General features: G+C 35.1%; 1 pseudogene; it reads left to right on the forward strand.

Annotated features, from left to right (window-relative positions):
- Nucleotides 1-408: 408 nt before the first annotated feature.
- LOC142433594 (protein kish-A pseudogene) lies at nt 409-12,412 on the forward strand (annotated as a pseudogene).
- Nucleotides 12,413-15,744: the final 3,332 nt, after the last annotated feature.

Here is a 15,744-nt window from a genome sequence, read left to right on the forward strand (position 1 = left end):
AGGGAAGACACATGCTAATTTGCATGAAGACTAAAAAAAACAAAAACTCAAATTTTAGAAAGAGAAAACAGTTCTAGAATTGCACATAAGTAAAACCCTACCAGTGTCACCTTCAGCAAATTTCTGTAACCTCCACAAGCCTTGATTTTCATACCCCAAGAAAAAGAAAATATGCTTGGAACGTGTGCACCCTAGTCATCAAAGTGACTTCGGTGCTTTTTAATAATTTAAGTAAGTATTTCGCAATACATTTGTCCAATTAAATACCTCATTTGATTATTGTTTGCCGCGTCCATGAGCATTGATTTTTTAGGCAAATCAAGTGAAATCCTTGATGACCTCAATATGTTCTCCACTGTTGCTTTCTGGCCTAGTTGTGAAGGGTTCCTTAATGTTTAGGTGTAAACCATGGCGGTATTCTTTAATCGTCACCAGCAAATGCTTTATGTCCTCTTCATTTTGGCCAGTAATGCTGTGTCATCTACGTAGTACAGGTTGCTAATGCGTCTTCGTCCGATCCTGGTTTTTTACTCTCTTTCATGTAGTCCACCTTCTTGGGGTATTTGTTAAAGATATCTATTGAATAAGTATGCTGAAAGATATAACCCTGACAACAAAATGTTCTGATTTAAAATCATGCAGTATCATTTTATTTTGTTCAGATGATTTCTTCTTGGTATAAATACATGATCTGCACGAACACATTAAGGTGTTCTGGAGTTCCATTTCTTTGTAATACTAATTATAATTTGTTATGCCCCACAGAGTTGAGTGTCTTTGCGACATTAACAAAACACAGGTAAACATTTTCCTAATACTTTCTGCTTTCATTCAAGATCCAACTGATAATAGCAGTGTTATCCCTTGTTCCATGTCTGCTTGAGAAACTAGCTTGAATGTCTGAGTTTTCTGTTGACATATTGCTATGTCTATTTTTAAATGCTCTTCAGTAACATTTTCCTTGTATATGATATTCATGTTAGTAATTAATCATTTCCACATTTTGTTGGAATATCTTCTTTGAAATGGGCACAAATATCGAACTATTTTAGTCCATTGGGGCAATTGCTTACACTCACTGTCATTTGGTTTATTTCAACTCCTATTAATTCTATAGGAGAGACTAAAACTGCCCCTTTGGGTTTCAGAGATTGCAAGTCTTTCTGGGAGAACAAAACCTCTTTCTCCCAAGGAGAGGCTGGTGGCTTTGAACTGTTGACCATGCTGTTAGTAGCCCAAGGCATAACCCGTAATGTCACCATAGAGGACAGAAATAATGCTTTATTGGTCACACAGTTCTTCCCTCAATCATGATTCTTTTTCGTCCAAGTAGTGTCTAATTTACGCATTTCTTAATTATAATCTGTGAGGTATACAATTTGTTTAAGAAAATTAAAGCCAAACCCATGGCTATCGAGGAATCTCTCCATTTGCTGACAGGAGGCACTAGTGTGAGGGGTACAGGTGGAGTCCTTGAAGTACCCAAGCATTATGAAGTATCCCATATGTCAACTCACAGATGGTTTGCGAACAAGCCGTAATCCTACACAAAGACTGGCAAAGAAATTTACTGAAATATTGGTCATAAGAACAGAGTTTAATATATATTGAAACTAAACCATATGTTGTAAACATAGGGATATGATTTGGTACAGTTTATACAAAACTTGCTAAGATTTTGGTTTTATTTTGTCAGCAAAGGATTAGTTGTAAATAAAGTTTTGGCTTTCCACAGGGGTTCAACCGAGTCTCCAAGGTAGAGCAATGCTAAAAAAATTGATATTAAAATGGTTGACTGGTATTATTAACATGGATAATATTGTATTGTTATAAATAAAAATTAAAGTGGCAAGCCCCAAATACAAAATATCAATTTAGAATATAGCTGACAGAAGTTTGTTTTACACACACCCACACCTACACACACACACACACACACACACACATGCACAAAAGTTCACCTACATCTGTGAAGTAGCATAAAACAACAGCAAGAATTATGTAATTGTACTGGGTGCATTTTATGGCCTCCGCGTAAGAAAATTTGCACTTTTTGCAATTTTATTTTCAATACTATCTAGATCTTGAAATAGTTGAAAAATTCATTTCACCATTCAATATGACACATATTAAGGGGCTTCCAAAAGTTCACAGAGAAATGGAATGAAAAGGTAACAGAATTTTTCCATGTACATTTTGAATTCCCCTTATATATCATCTTGTGCGTGCATAAGTGTGCACATATCATTGAAAAACAGAGAGCCCCTCCACGCGGTGGATTGACAGGGTGGCTGCAACAACGGGCGCAAGCATAACAACTGTGAAGATGGTTCTAGTTTACGTAGCCTCACTATGAAGTGGAGCCAACTAGAGGACCCCACAGCATTAGTGAAAAGTCAAAAGTGGTACTTAGGAGATCTGAATATTATCTCTAGGTTATAGACGTGTTCAATTCTGGTGATCTAGATATATTCAAGAGGTTATATACATGTTCAATTCTGGTGATGTAGATGTATTGAAGCAGAGGTATTAACGAGATACCATTTGCTTGCCAACGGCTAATATGGTGGATGTCGACATTTTAATCGAACTAGTTATACAATGAACCTAACCATTGTGGGAGTCCATTCCTTTTCAGTAATCCGTGTCTCTCACAGCCCTACCTTCACATTGAAGGGTCCCAAAAGCATGCTCCTGGACACATGTATGTTGGTTCTGTGTGCCTTTTCCTCTGTAGTTTTTAAATTGCTAAATATTTGGTTATGTATAAAATATCAATTTCGAATATAGCTAATGGAAACGTAGGCAATAAGGAAACTTTGCAATACAGGATGCCCTTAAGACTATAAATACCTATACAGGTCATCTGATTTGTTCAAGTCTAGTGGGATGAGGCAAATTGTGCTTTGAACGACCTTCACTTTCACTGAACAATAAATTTCTCTTATAAAGGCAAGATTTTCAGCCTATTTTTTGGTCAAAGACATTAAATAATTTGATAAGTTCTTGAATCAATTTTTGCAAGTATTTTACAGTGTTTTATGATATATACCATGTAGTAATGAAAATATAGTTCCCTTGCTTCCTTATCAATATTACACATTCTGCACGGGTGTTCCGGTGCTATGGAAATAACATGCACTGTGGGGATGTAGATTGCATCTCTGCCTATAAACAATATGGACTTGCAAAGTTATCTTTCTTCTCTGAGGCTCATTTGGAAAATCTTTAAACATGACTCACCTCACAGGACTTTGTGAAGATTAAATTAAACCATATGCACAAAGACCCAAATAGAGTATGTGGTACACAGTGGAGTATAATATGAATGCCCAATTTTATAACATTGCTTCTTCCACCCTTACTACTTTCCTTACTTCTAAGAATTTATATGGAGATGTTTTCCCTGGAATCTTCTGACTCTAGAGCAATTTATGGTCTATATCTGTGAAAAGAGTAATTGTAGTGAAGGAATGAGGATTATGTCCCCAGAGCAAGGATTTAGTCACAGTATTAAGCCTTGGCACGACTGCCATCTTGGGCAGGTAACTCATTGTGTTGGGGAAGCTGTACTGTCTCCTGCATATATGAGCAGTGAGTATGTGACACAGCATTCCTCCCTTTTTACTCACTAGCTGCCAACAGCACTAAATACCTTGCTCATCAATTCTAATCTTCAAAATGGTCTTTAGATGGCCAAATTCTTCTTTCAAGGGCAAATTCACCTTCAATTAAAACTACTAGCTAAAGCTAATATAGAAATAATTTTTTGCTTCATTAATATCATTTTTTAACCAATTGTGCTTCTTATCTCAGAACCTGGTTTCTTAGTATTAAAATTAAATGACATAGCTCTCTGTGCATCTTATTTAATTGCCCTCATATGATTTTGAAACAGTGTATTTTTAAGAGCTGAATTCTGTCAAAATAGGTAATTGATTCTATACTTCTAATTCTGCCCCCCCAAAAAACCCCAAACACAGAGTATTAATTCTAATCCAGGAAGTTTTGATCTGTTTATTGGTTATATGCTTATTCCAGATAGTCATTCTACAAATACTATTGCATGAACAATTTCGTGGAAGTTTACACATACATGTACATGCATGTATATGTTCCTTTTGAAAAAAAATTAAGATAGGGGTTACACAAAATTACATTTTGATTCACCCAGATGAGATCATCAATAAAAGCAATCAAGGGTAGTCCATTATAAATGAAAAGAAGGTACTTTATTTCCATTATAAGAATTATATACCTTTAATACATTTAAGTTTACATAAGTATATAAAAGGATCAATGAATATAGAAGAAAGTTTAATGTTACTAAAATAATATAATTAATGATGATCACATTAAGCCTTCTCTTACCTTATCTTGCTATAGGTTACAATGAAAGTAATGTTTTCATATATTTATTAAAAATTACACCAAAAAACAAAAAGAAATGTTAGGATGGGAAAAATAGGGAAATATCAAAATAGATCATTCAGGATTCTGAATTCTATACACACCCTGACAATTAAAAGTATTGAGTGAATAGTAGGAGAGCTGTCAGTGCAATGCAATCCAGAAAGCCAGAGAAAGAGTTCATTCAATTGCCTGTCTGCATGGGCACTGGCACGTTGATACCATCAAATGAAACATACGCCTTTCCTGGTCTCGTGTAGCGTTTGCTGCTATGCTTCGCCTATGACAGTTCTCTAAACAACTTTTGGAGTTACTTAGGACCCTGGTGGCTCTGATGGCAGCTGAGCAATTATCTAACAATATCAAGTGCCATTGAAGCAGAAAGGAAGAAAAGTTGTCTCCATCTGACTGGATTCGAGTTTTACTCACTGAATCCAAAAAACGTTGCTTAAAGCACTTTGTGAACGTCTCACCAACAGTCTTTAGTTAACATTCATCTTCCTCTCTTTGCACAGTAGAACACTATTCTACAAGTACATATTTCTAAAAAGTTGTATTTGTGTGACAAGTTATAAACTTTCCCTTCCCTTTACCACTGGGTTCCTTCCATCATCCCCAAACAGAAATGTGAATACTCTTTAAGGTTTCTATGATTTGGCTTTTCCATTTATCATGTTTTTTAACAAGAGGTTATTTACTCTTATGGCTTGAATTTTGATCACTTTATGTTGACGGCTTCCAGATCCCTTTCTCAAGGCTTATAACCTCTCATCATCTCAAGTCCCACATTTTATATTGCCTATTGTATAATTCTAACAAGATGCATATTAGATAGCAAGTCATTCTCAAACAGTTCCCCTTCCAATTTCAATTTCTCCACTAGTATCCTTTAAATTTTCATTCAACCATACAGTGATTAATATTTTTGCAGCCCAGCTCTAACTGTATTATGCACTCCTTATTCAAAATATTTCAATGACTCCTCAGTCTGATTTAGATAAAAGACATATTGAAATGGCTTCACTTGGTACTCACAGCTATCCAAAAATCTACCATCAGGTGCAATGAAAATAGAATATAGTATAAAATAATACAAAATCATGTAAAGGTTGGTTCTTATTTTACAAATTGAACAGGTTTAAGAGGGCATGATCTGCAAGGAGAAAACTTATATACAACAGTGATAGCTAAAAGTGGAGGCAGAGGGGTCCACACTTCAGGACCCAGAATTTTATTGGGGACTGGCTTAAATTACTTTGCTCCATGCAGCCTGCAACATGTGACACATTTACACAGAAGAACACTTTACAATTCTTTAAGAATATACAAAGGAGCATTACCACTTCAAAAAAGTTATTCATAGAGGGGAGGGGAGGATAAGTCTGGGAACATAAAGAAACTGATGTTTCCAGGTGGCTGCTTTCTGCAGCTTTGCCAGGTGACAGAAGGCAAAGTGTCCATTTCCTCTCAGGCAAAGAGACAGGCCAAGAGTGGCTTTAATCATCTCCCGGGATGAGTCATCAGAATGCTTCCACAACCTTGAACCATAAAATATGGTGATCCTGTCTTGTTTGCCTAAGGACAAAACAGCTTCCGCCCCAACCCAGAATCTGGGTTCAAAAGCATTCTCAGCCATCTTATATTAACATACCATATGACACATTAGTTAATGTTTTGCTTTTATATTTATTTACATAAATGAGTGGTTAGGGATGAGATGATTTCTATGGATCCTTCAGTATACCTTTTCTAAGCTTATTTTAAAACTAAGATAAGCTTAATTTTCTAAGCTTATCTCTTAGTAACCTCAAACTTTACTCTTCAACAATTATAAACCACTATTCTGGAAATTCTTCCCACCACCTTTGCCATGACTGTTCAGTTTTAAAAGAATGGTTCTCTTTTACATATTGAATATTTTATCCATTCCTCAAAACCTGGCTGTAACGGTACCTTCTCCAACAAAACACATTTTGGTCTCCTCACTCAGAACTGATCTTTGTTCTTTACAAGTCAAGGTACACTTACCTTACCTATTTTTAGTCATTCAACACATGATTGTTTATATTTTTGTTTCATTTTCTCTCTTAGATAATCAATATCTCAAGGATAAAACATTATGCTTCAAAACACTGGATGGAGAAGAAAGCTCATTTTGTCATATTCTCCATCAAATTTAGGAAACTGATCTACAATATTGCTCACAAGATGGCATACCAGATAATACTGAAGTACTTTCTGAGAATTCATTGTCTTATGGAGAAATCTATTTAGTGGATGAAGAATTATACTGATTGAAATTCCCACGAGATTAATAACCCCAAACAAGTTTCTCCATGACTTCTACTTAGCCTTGCTTTTCCTAATGATAGATTGTGTTTCACACATTTTCTCTTTTCTTATTATTGTTCCTCTAGTGGTGAAATACTATTGATTAGATTTATATCAAAAGTATAAATCACAGATCTGTGACATAGTTTCCAGTGGTGCTGCTTTCCTGATCCTCCTGAGCCTCCTTCTCTTTGGTGTCACATGAAACTCCAACACCTTAATATCAATTTCAGTCTCTTTTCTCTATAGAATAAATTTTATTATGTATTTTTTGTACAACAGGATAAAATATCATTCTTAATTCTCATTTCCTCTATTTATTCAATAGAGATGAAGTGTTTATGATTAGCTAGGTACTGTGTTGGGCTCTGGAGACAAAATGATAAAAAGGAAGGAAGGAAGTCTGGAAATCTGGAAGGAAGGAAGGAAGGAAGGAAGGAAGGAAGGAAGGAAGGAGTCTGTTAGAGTTAGGGTTACAGTCTAGGGTTAATGATTGCTTAGACAATCATTTACTACACCAAGTTTGTTCCCACATGAGACCCTTTAAAGTTGCTTTTACCTCTGCTTTTGAAAACCATCTTCAATTCTTGATATAATTGGCTCCAAAATTTCATTCAATGTTCTGCCCAAATAACATCTCTCAATGACCCTCCTTTTCCATCCGTTTAACATAAAAATTCCATTCCATTACTGTTCATCCCCCTTCCTGCTTTAAATTCCTTTAGAATAATTTTCTTAATCTCATATAAATATCACACATTTGCTGCTTATATATATGTCCTCTAAAGGAATCTAGGTGTCAAGATGGCAAGACCTTCTTGTATCATGTTGAATGCTAATAAAGAAGTACATGGAAAATAAGTACCCATTGAATGAATGAACACTGGATTAACACAACCTGTTTACATTTGCTTAAGTGTTTCCCAAAATTATGGGTATTTTTTTCATGTTATACATAGCAACATCTTAAGACACTAATGTTCAAGTGAACACCTTTAGGAAATTCTGGTCTAGGCTAATATAACCTGGAAAAAGGAACATTGCCAGAGGCTTCAGAAACTGAATTATGCTCGTTGGTGAGATATCTGTGACTTCTGCAGAATGGTGAAAGCCCTCATGTTGGTGTTGCAATAGAAAAAGATAAAAGCAAAACTAATAAATGTGCTAATTACGTGTTGTCTATGGCCAAAGCACCTTGAACACTACTGGCCTCATTTAATCTCAGGACGGGAAATAACCTGTGAATACAGGGTGCTGTAGGGTTCCACCACTTCTCTGTCACTTTGTTGTACTGTGGTTCCTGTGTGGTGCTGTGACGCCGAAAGGTAAGCATCGTCATTTCAAAGGCCAGCAGGCTCACTCAAAGTGAATGGGTTTCTGCTGAACTTTCAGATTAAGAATAGACAATAAAGAAGAAACAGACTGCCCAGTTAAGAAGAAGTAGTTACTGAAATCATTATGCACAGCTTCAAACGTTGTCAGATACTGACGGCCTGATGAGTGGAAGAAGAACATTGTCAGAGAGGGTGCAGCAGGATGGGCTTCTATGATCGGAGGGCAGTTGAAATGTGAGCGAGGAGGAGTTGGCCATGGTGACGTGAGTGGGCTAAAGTATGTGGGAGTGAAGGCGTCAGTGTCTTCATTTGCTGATGGGTTATAACTCAAAGTAAGGCGAAACAACTGCGGAAGTCTGCTAGTGATTAGAACTTGAAAGATGTGGAGTGTAATTTAGGAAAATTAGCAGTCGTTACAAATAAAAGCATAAAAATAGTGAACTGAAGTGGACTGGCCTTGGCCAATTTGAATCCAAAAACATATTATTGACTGTGCCAGGAAGGTCACAATGAAGAGGAATAACCTGGCATACATTGTCCAAAAGAACATTTCAAAATCAATCTTGAAGTACAAGGCTGTCTGATAGAATTATACTATCTGCCTTCAAGGAAATAAAATCAATACAAGTATTATTCAAATTTATGCACCAACCACAAAAACTAGTGCTGAAGAAATCAAAGCATTCTTCCAATGTCTTCCATTGGAAATTGATCATACATGCAATCAAGATGCATCACTAATTATTGGAATGCAAAAGTTGGAAACAAAAAGGAAGGAACAGTACTTGTAAAATATATTCTTTGTAATAGAAACAAAGCTGAAGGCCACATGACAGAATTTTCCAAGACCAATGACTTGTTCATAACAAAAATTTGTTTTCAACAACACAAAAGGCAACATGGATTTCTCAGGATGGAATGTACAGAAACGAAACTGACTACATTGGGGGAATAAAAATGGAGAGGCCCAAAATAAACAGCTAAAACCAGCCTGGAACTGGCTGTGGAATAAACCATCAACTGATCATATTTAAGTTTGGATTAAAGTTGAAAAATGTAAAAATGTGTCCGGGAGAACCAAAATGCAACCTTGCACCTATGCTGCCTGAATTTTGAGACCATTTAAAGAACAGATTTTATACATTATTCACTAATGACAAAGACCTGGGGGAGGACATTAAGAACATCATTCATGAAGAAAGCAAAAGGTCATTAAAATACAGGAAAGAGAGAAAAGATCAAGTAGATGTCAGAAGATATTCTGAAACGTTCTGTTAATCATCGGGTATCTAAAGCAAAAGGAAGAAATGATGAAGTCAAAGTGCTGACTAGAATATTTCAAAGGGCAACTCGAGATGACAAAGTAAAATTTTATAATGATTTGTGGAAAGACCTAGAGTTAGAAAACCCAAAGTAAAACACACTCAGTATATCTTAAACAGAAGGAACCCAAGAAAATAATTCAAGTCCCAAGTTACAATATTGAAATATTCTATAGGCAAAATATTGAATGATGCAGAAAGTGTCCAAAGATGATGTAAAGAATACATGAAGACAATGTATCAAAAAGAAGTACTTGACAATCCACCATTTCAGTATGTCGCAAGAACCAGTGGTGCTAAAGGAAGAAATTTAAGCTGCACTGAAAGTATTAGCCAAAAACAAGACTTCAGGAATTGATGGAATACCAATGGAAATGTTTCAACAAGCCCATAAATACAGGAAACATTCCCCAATGTCAGAAAATTTGGAAGATATGTACTTGACCAATTGATTAGAAGGGATCCATAAATGTATCAATTCCAAAGAAAGATGAGCCTACAGAACGATCAAATTATACAGAAATATCATTGATATTACATGCAAATAAATTTTACTGAAGATCATCCAACAATTGTTGCACCAGTATATTGAGAGGGAGCTGCCAGAGGTTCAGGCAAGATTCAGAGGTGGTCTCAGAATAAAGGTATATCACTGCTGATGTCATATGGATTTTGGCTGAAAGTAGAGAATCAAAAATTGTTTATTTGTGTTTTTTTACAATGACAAGGCATTCAACTCTATGGATCATAACAAACTATGGATAACATTAAGAAGAATGACAATTCCAGACCACTTCATTATGCTCATGTGGAACTTGTACTTGGATTAAGAGGCAGTTGTGTGAGCAGAACAAGAGAATATTACTTGATTTTATACCAAGAAAGGAGTGCAACAGGGCTGTATCCTATCAAAGTCACCCACAAAGGAAAACCAATAAAACTAATTTTGGAATTTTCAGCAGAAACCATGCAGGTAAGAAGACAATGGAATGACATACATAAAATTCTGCCCCACATGGCCAACCAAGAAGCTTATATCTAGGAATCTTATATCTAGCAAAGGTACTCCACAAACATGAGGGAGAGATTATGGTATTTCCAGATTAAAAAAGACAAAGGATTTTGTAAAAAGAAGTAGAGCATCACAAAAAATATTAATGGAAACATTTTGTGCACAGAATCAACATAAGCAGCTGACAAACCTGAGAGTAGAATACTGGTGAACAACATTTAGAAAATAATACAATGAAAGCACTACTCAGAACAACACAGAAAAAGGGAAAAACTAGTAAACCAATAAAACCACACACAAACACAAACCACACAGCAAAACAACAACAGCATACACCCATGTAATAATAATCACAGTGAATTTCAGTTGATTAAGTGAGCCAGTCAAGAGACAGAGAATAAGCAAATTAAATCAGAAAACAAGACCCATAAATAGGTTGCCTAAAAAAGCCATACCTTAAACAAAAGGAGAAAAAAAAGTTCAAAAATAAAGGATGAAGAAAAATTGACCAAGCTAATGGCAGTCACAAAAGCTAGAGTAGCAATATTAATCTCTGATAAAATAAACCTCAATACTCAAAAAAATCATGAAAGACAAAAAATAAAACTACAAAATTATTAGAGACAATAGAACTAGTAGGCACAACCATATTAAACATATATGCTCCCAATGAAAGACCATAGAACACATTAATAAAACTCAGTATACTTTCTCAAGAAAAGACAGATCATTGGGAAAGAAACAACATATTCCTGAACTCATTTTATGAAATGAGTATATCCCTGATATGAAATAAGGTGAAGATGCCTCAAGGATAGAAAACTACATGTTCATAACATTAACATGAACAAATTTCAACAAAATCTTGGCCAATAAATTACAAAAATATCCCCACCTTCCCCTGACCCCCCCCAAAAAAATACCAGGATCAAGTAGGATTCTTACCAGGTACACAAGGATTGTTCAATATTAGAAAAATCAAAGTAATGTACCGCATAAGGCAAAAAATAAGAACTAAATTATCTTATCAATGAACAAAGAAAAGGCTTTTAGCACTATCCAACACTCGTTCATGATAAAAATACTCAATAAAATAGGGATAGAGGAGACCCTTCTCAACATAAAAAAGGTCCCATATAAAACTCCGATGGCCAACAGCTTGCTTAACAGGGGAAAAGCTGAAACCATTTTCCATACTCACAGGAACCTGACAATTATGGCCCCTATCACCACTCTTAGGTAACATTGTCCTACTCATCTTAACCAGAACCATTAGAAATCCAAGGAATACAGTTGGGCAAGGACGTTGTAAGACTGTTATCATTTGTAGATGATAGGATTTTATAGGTTGAAAATCCCAAATACTTGGGGAAAAGATTGTTGAAAAAATAGTCTTCAATATGACAGGATATAAGATTAATAAGTAAATATCAGTCAGATTCCTGTATACTAATGAAGAGAGCTCTGAAAAAGATGTTAAGAAAACAATTCCATTTCCAATAGCCACAGAAAAGATAGCACATAGAGGAACAAATCTAACCAGAGAAACAAAATATTTGTACATAGAAAATATTATGCTAGTAGTATAAGAAACCAAGACAGACTTCCATAAGTGTTATAATTTTCATGTTTATGGACAAGAAGGCTAAATATCATGAAAATGTCAGTACAACACAAAGCCGATTATAAATACGATGCAATTCTGATCGAAACCCCAATTTTGTTATTTAAGAAGTAGAAAAACCGTAAAGGGTGATGAGACTGAGGCTTCCCTGGTCTCACTATATCTGCCATTTTCAATTTTCATAGTCTGTTGACTATAATCTTGCTGCTATATATGTGCCTGTGCTTATATTCCGTCCTTGGCTCATAGTGTCCTGGAGAGAAATAAAAGTGGACCATTGGGTATACTTTGGAAGTGTGTCAGAATTGGTGAACAGAATAGTCTTTATGTTGCAGTATGTTGTATTATGGGGGCATTCATCATTTTGTTCACATGGTAGCTTAGAAAAATGCCAGAAATCAATTATCATCCGATTTCAATATGAGAAAGGACTTACCCACAGATCACGGAAAGAATAGTTAAACTTTTTATCTCTGAACATTGAGTTAGATATATGTAAAAAATGAAATGGGAAAACTAATTACCAACTTCATATGGAGAGAGAAGAGGCCCAGGATAAGCAAGAACTACTTAAGAAGCAGACCAAAGTAGGAGACCACTCACTCTTCAACCTCAAAAGCTATACACAGCCAGGGTATTTAAAACAGCCTTGATGACAGCAGAAAATGATGGAGGAAAAGAAGGACAGTGGAGGTGGTGCAAGAATCAAAGGCAACAAAATAAATATTATTATGAAAACATTCTTGCAATAATGATTAAGAATCAATACATGGATAGACAAGCAGAGATCTTAATCCAGGCTTAATGTGTGAGATGTGTGACTATATGGATGAGTGTGTGTGTGTTTGTGTATATGTAGATTTGGCAGAGGATATGACATATTTGTAAATAAATATTTCCATTGCTAATAATATTTCCATAAATATTGTGACACATCCAGGGGGAAAAGTTGTAAACTGTTAAAACATATCCAAACACTTTTTCCTGGGTTCCCCAGTGTTTTACATCCTGCTTTGATCTTAAAATTTCATGAGTGGCCATGTAAGGTGCAACTATTAATTTCTTTGTGACTGGAGGAAAAAAGTTAAGAAAAGAAAAGATGCTTAGAAACAATTATTCCAGGGGTCATATGTGCTACGTAATCATCAGTCTTCATGACCGGAAAGTAGAAGAACTAAATGGTGCCCAATTATCACTATCAATTGTTATGTGAGGGATCACATTAGAAAGTCCTCGATGGTGTCTAAGAAAATGTAGAATAAAACTCAAAATAATATAAAAGAACAGGCTTACTGGCAGAGAGTATAACCTAAAAATACTTAACAAATATTGAAACACATGAATGACAACCAACAGAAAAACAACAGAACATTTCCCCCTCAAGGCAGCAAGGATTTGATATAACCGAACAACTGTGATTATTTTAGTGGGTTGAAAGGCTTCACATCACAGAATCATGGGAGAAAGAGTATGTTCTACATTCCAGTTTGGTGAGTAGGCTCTGGGGTCTTAAGAAATGTGAGTGACCATCTAAGATGCAAGCAGTGGTCTCTTCCTGTCTGTAGCGAAAGGAAATAAAAGACTGAAAGAAACCAGTCCCCAAGACAAAAGGTGTGCCCAAACCATGACTTCTTTTAGCCTTACGCAAGAACTAGATGGTGCCCTGCTACCGCTATGCACTTTTCTGACCAGAGACACAATAATAGGTCCTAGATAGACTGGGAGAAAATGTCGAACAAAACATAAATTCCTAAAAATGAGGAGGGCTACTGGATTTAGAAAGCCAAGAGGAGTCCTCGTGCTTATTAAACTAAGATTCCATTTTCACTTCAAAATGAAGTCATTCTCAGAGGTATTTTCAGCCAAATAAAAGGTTTATGAAAAAAGCAATATCACATATTAAGAATATTCTGTACATATAGCCCAGAACAAAGATGACAAGGCTACAAGGGGAAAGGAAGCTAGATAAATTAAAACAGAGAAACTAGAATGGAAATGAGAATGCTTATATATTGAAAGAATGCTAACAAATGTTATGAAACCATTTCTGCAGAATTGTTAAATGAGAACTTAATTTTCAATGTAAAATTTTAACTAAAAAACAATAAAATATGTAACCTGTACATAAAGTCCAATATATTCTGATACTCACCAACATAAAGAAAATATAGCTTTCTCATGTGATATGTAAATTCTTCCTTTTCTAGAAAAAAAATCCACGATCAAATTTCACCAGGATAGCAGCTTTTGACACCATGCAATGTGATAACAAGGGAAATTTCCATGTAATTAGGCTGAGCATAAATTAAAAACTTTTATTAATCTTCTTTATGTGATTTTATAGCTTTTAAATCTTTGTCTTGGTTATGATTTTATATTCTCCTTACCAAAGATCTCAGAAATAGATTAGAGAAACTATTGATAGTTCTATATTGCATATGGCCAAATAGTTTCCATGGAATCCAATTTCTGATGCAAATGGGATCCAATTTATAATGGCTTTATGCTACACTAAGTAGCAGTTAGAAAAGGCATGTATGAAAAGTCTGGCATGAGAATACATGTTTGCTATATTATACTGCACACATCTCTCTTTAGAAATGATACATTCAATCCCTCCAACTACCTGGAATATTTCCAGCTCATAATTAAATTAATCTATGTCTGAGAACTGTTGTCCATAACAACAGCAAAAAGAAACTTCCTTTCCATAGCCATCCATGTTCCTTCACCAGGAATACATTTATCAATAATTAAGCATGAAGATAATGCCTAGTTTTTAGCCTTCATGAAATATAACTTTGAATGTCCACACCAACTGGAGCTTATAAAGACAACACTACAAGTTCAAAAAGCACAATAAATCTAAAATAGTGTCCATAAGTTTACCTGCAGACACATCATAGTGAATGTGAATAATATCACAAAGAAGAAAGAAGCTCTTAAAATATGTAAGAAAAGATAAACCATATACATATAGCTCATTTAAACTGAAGATTAATTTTTCAAAAGTAACAGTGAAGGCTAACAGACAATGGATTTGAAATTCATCTCTCCAGAGAAAATATAAGGGACAAAAAAAGTCAAACATAGGAAACAATTTTGATGACCAATAGCACATATGACATGTTGTAGCTCACAGAGAAATGTAAAATTCAGTCAATTTAGTACTATTTGATACCCACCAGATTGACAAAGATTTAAGTCTGACACTACCAACTATGAAAAAGTTGCAGAGCAAATGTAAAACTAATACATAAAATTTATGAAAAACAAATAGGCGCTATCTAGTAAGATTCAAGCTGTACATACCCTTATGACCCAGTGCCTTAGTTATCTATTGTTACTCTTATAGAAATACCCAAAGTTTAAAAAAACACAAATTCATATTTTCACTTTTAAAGAGACTAGAAGTCTTAATTTATAGGCACTAGATCTAGGGAAAGTGTTTCTCTCTGTTAGCAATGTATGAGATGAAAATAAACATAAAGAAAAAAGAAGTCTTCAGAATGTCTAGGAATTTGTAATCTTTAAGTCTGAGATTTTTGTGAGCCACTATCATGTGGAAGAACTTCCAGAACAGGAGGAAACAAACAACAACAACAATGTCACAGTATAAAAGAGGAGAAAATAACTGTGCAGGAAGTGGAGAGAACACAAAAGAGGATAGACTCCGCCCTCCCACCACACACAAAAAATTGCAGCATATTG

The sequence above is a fragment of the Tenrec ecaudatus genome, chromosome X (assembly GCF_050624435.1).
Source record: "Tenrec ecaudatus isolate mTenEca1 chromosome X, mTenEca1.hap1, whole genome shotgun sequence".
NCBI lineage: Eukaryota > Metazoa > Chordata > Mammalia > Afrosoricida > Tenrecidae > Tenrec > Tenrec ecaudatus.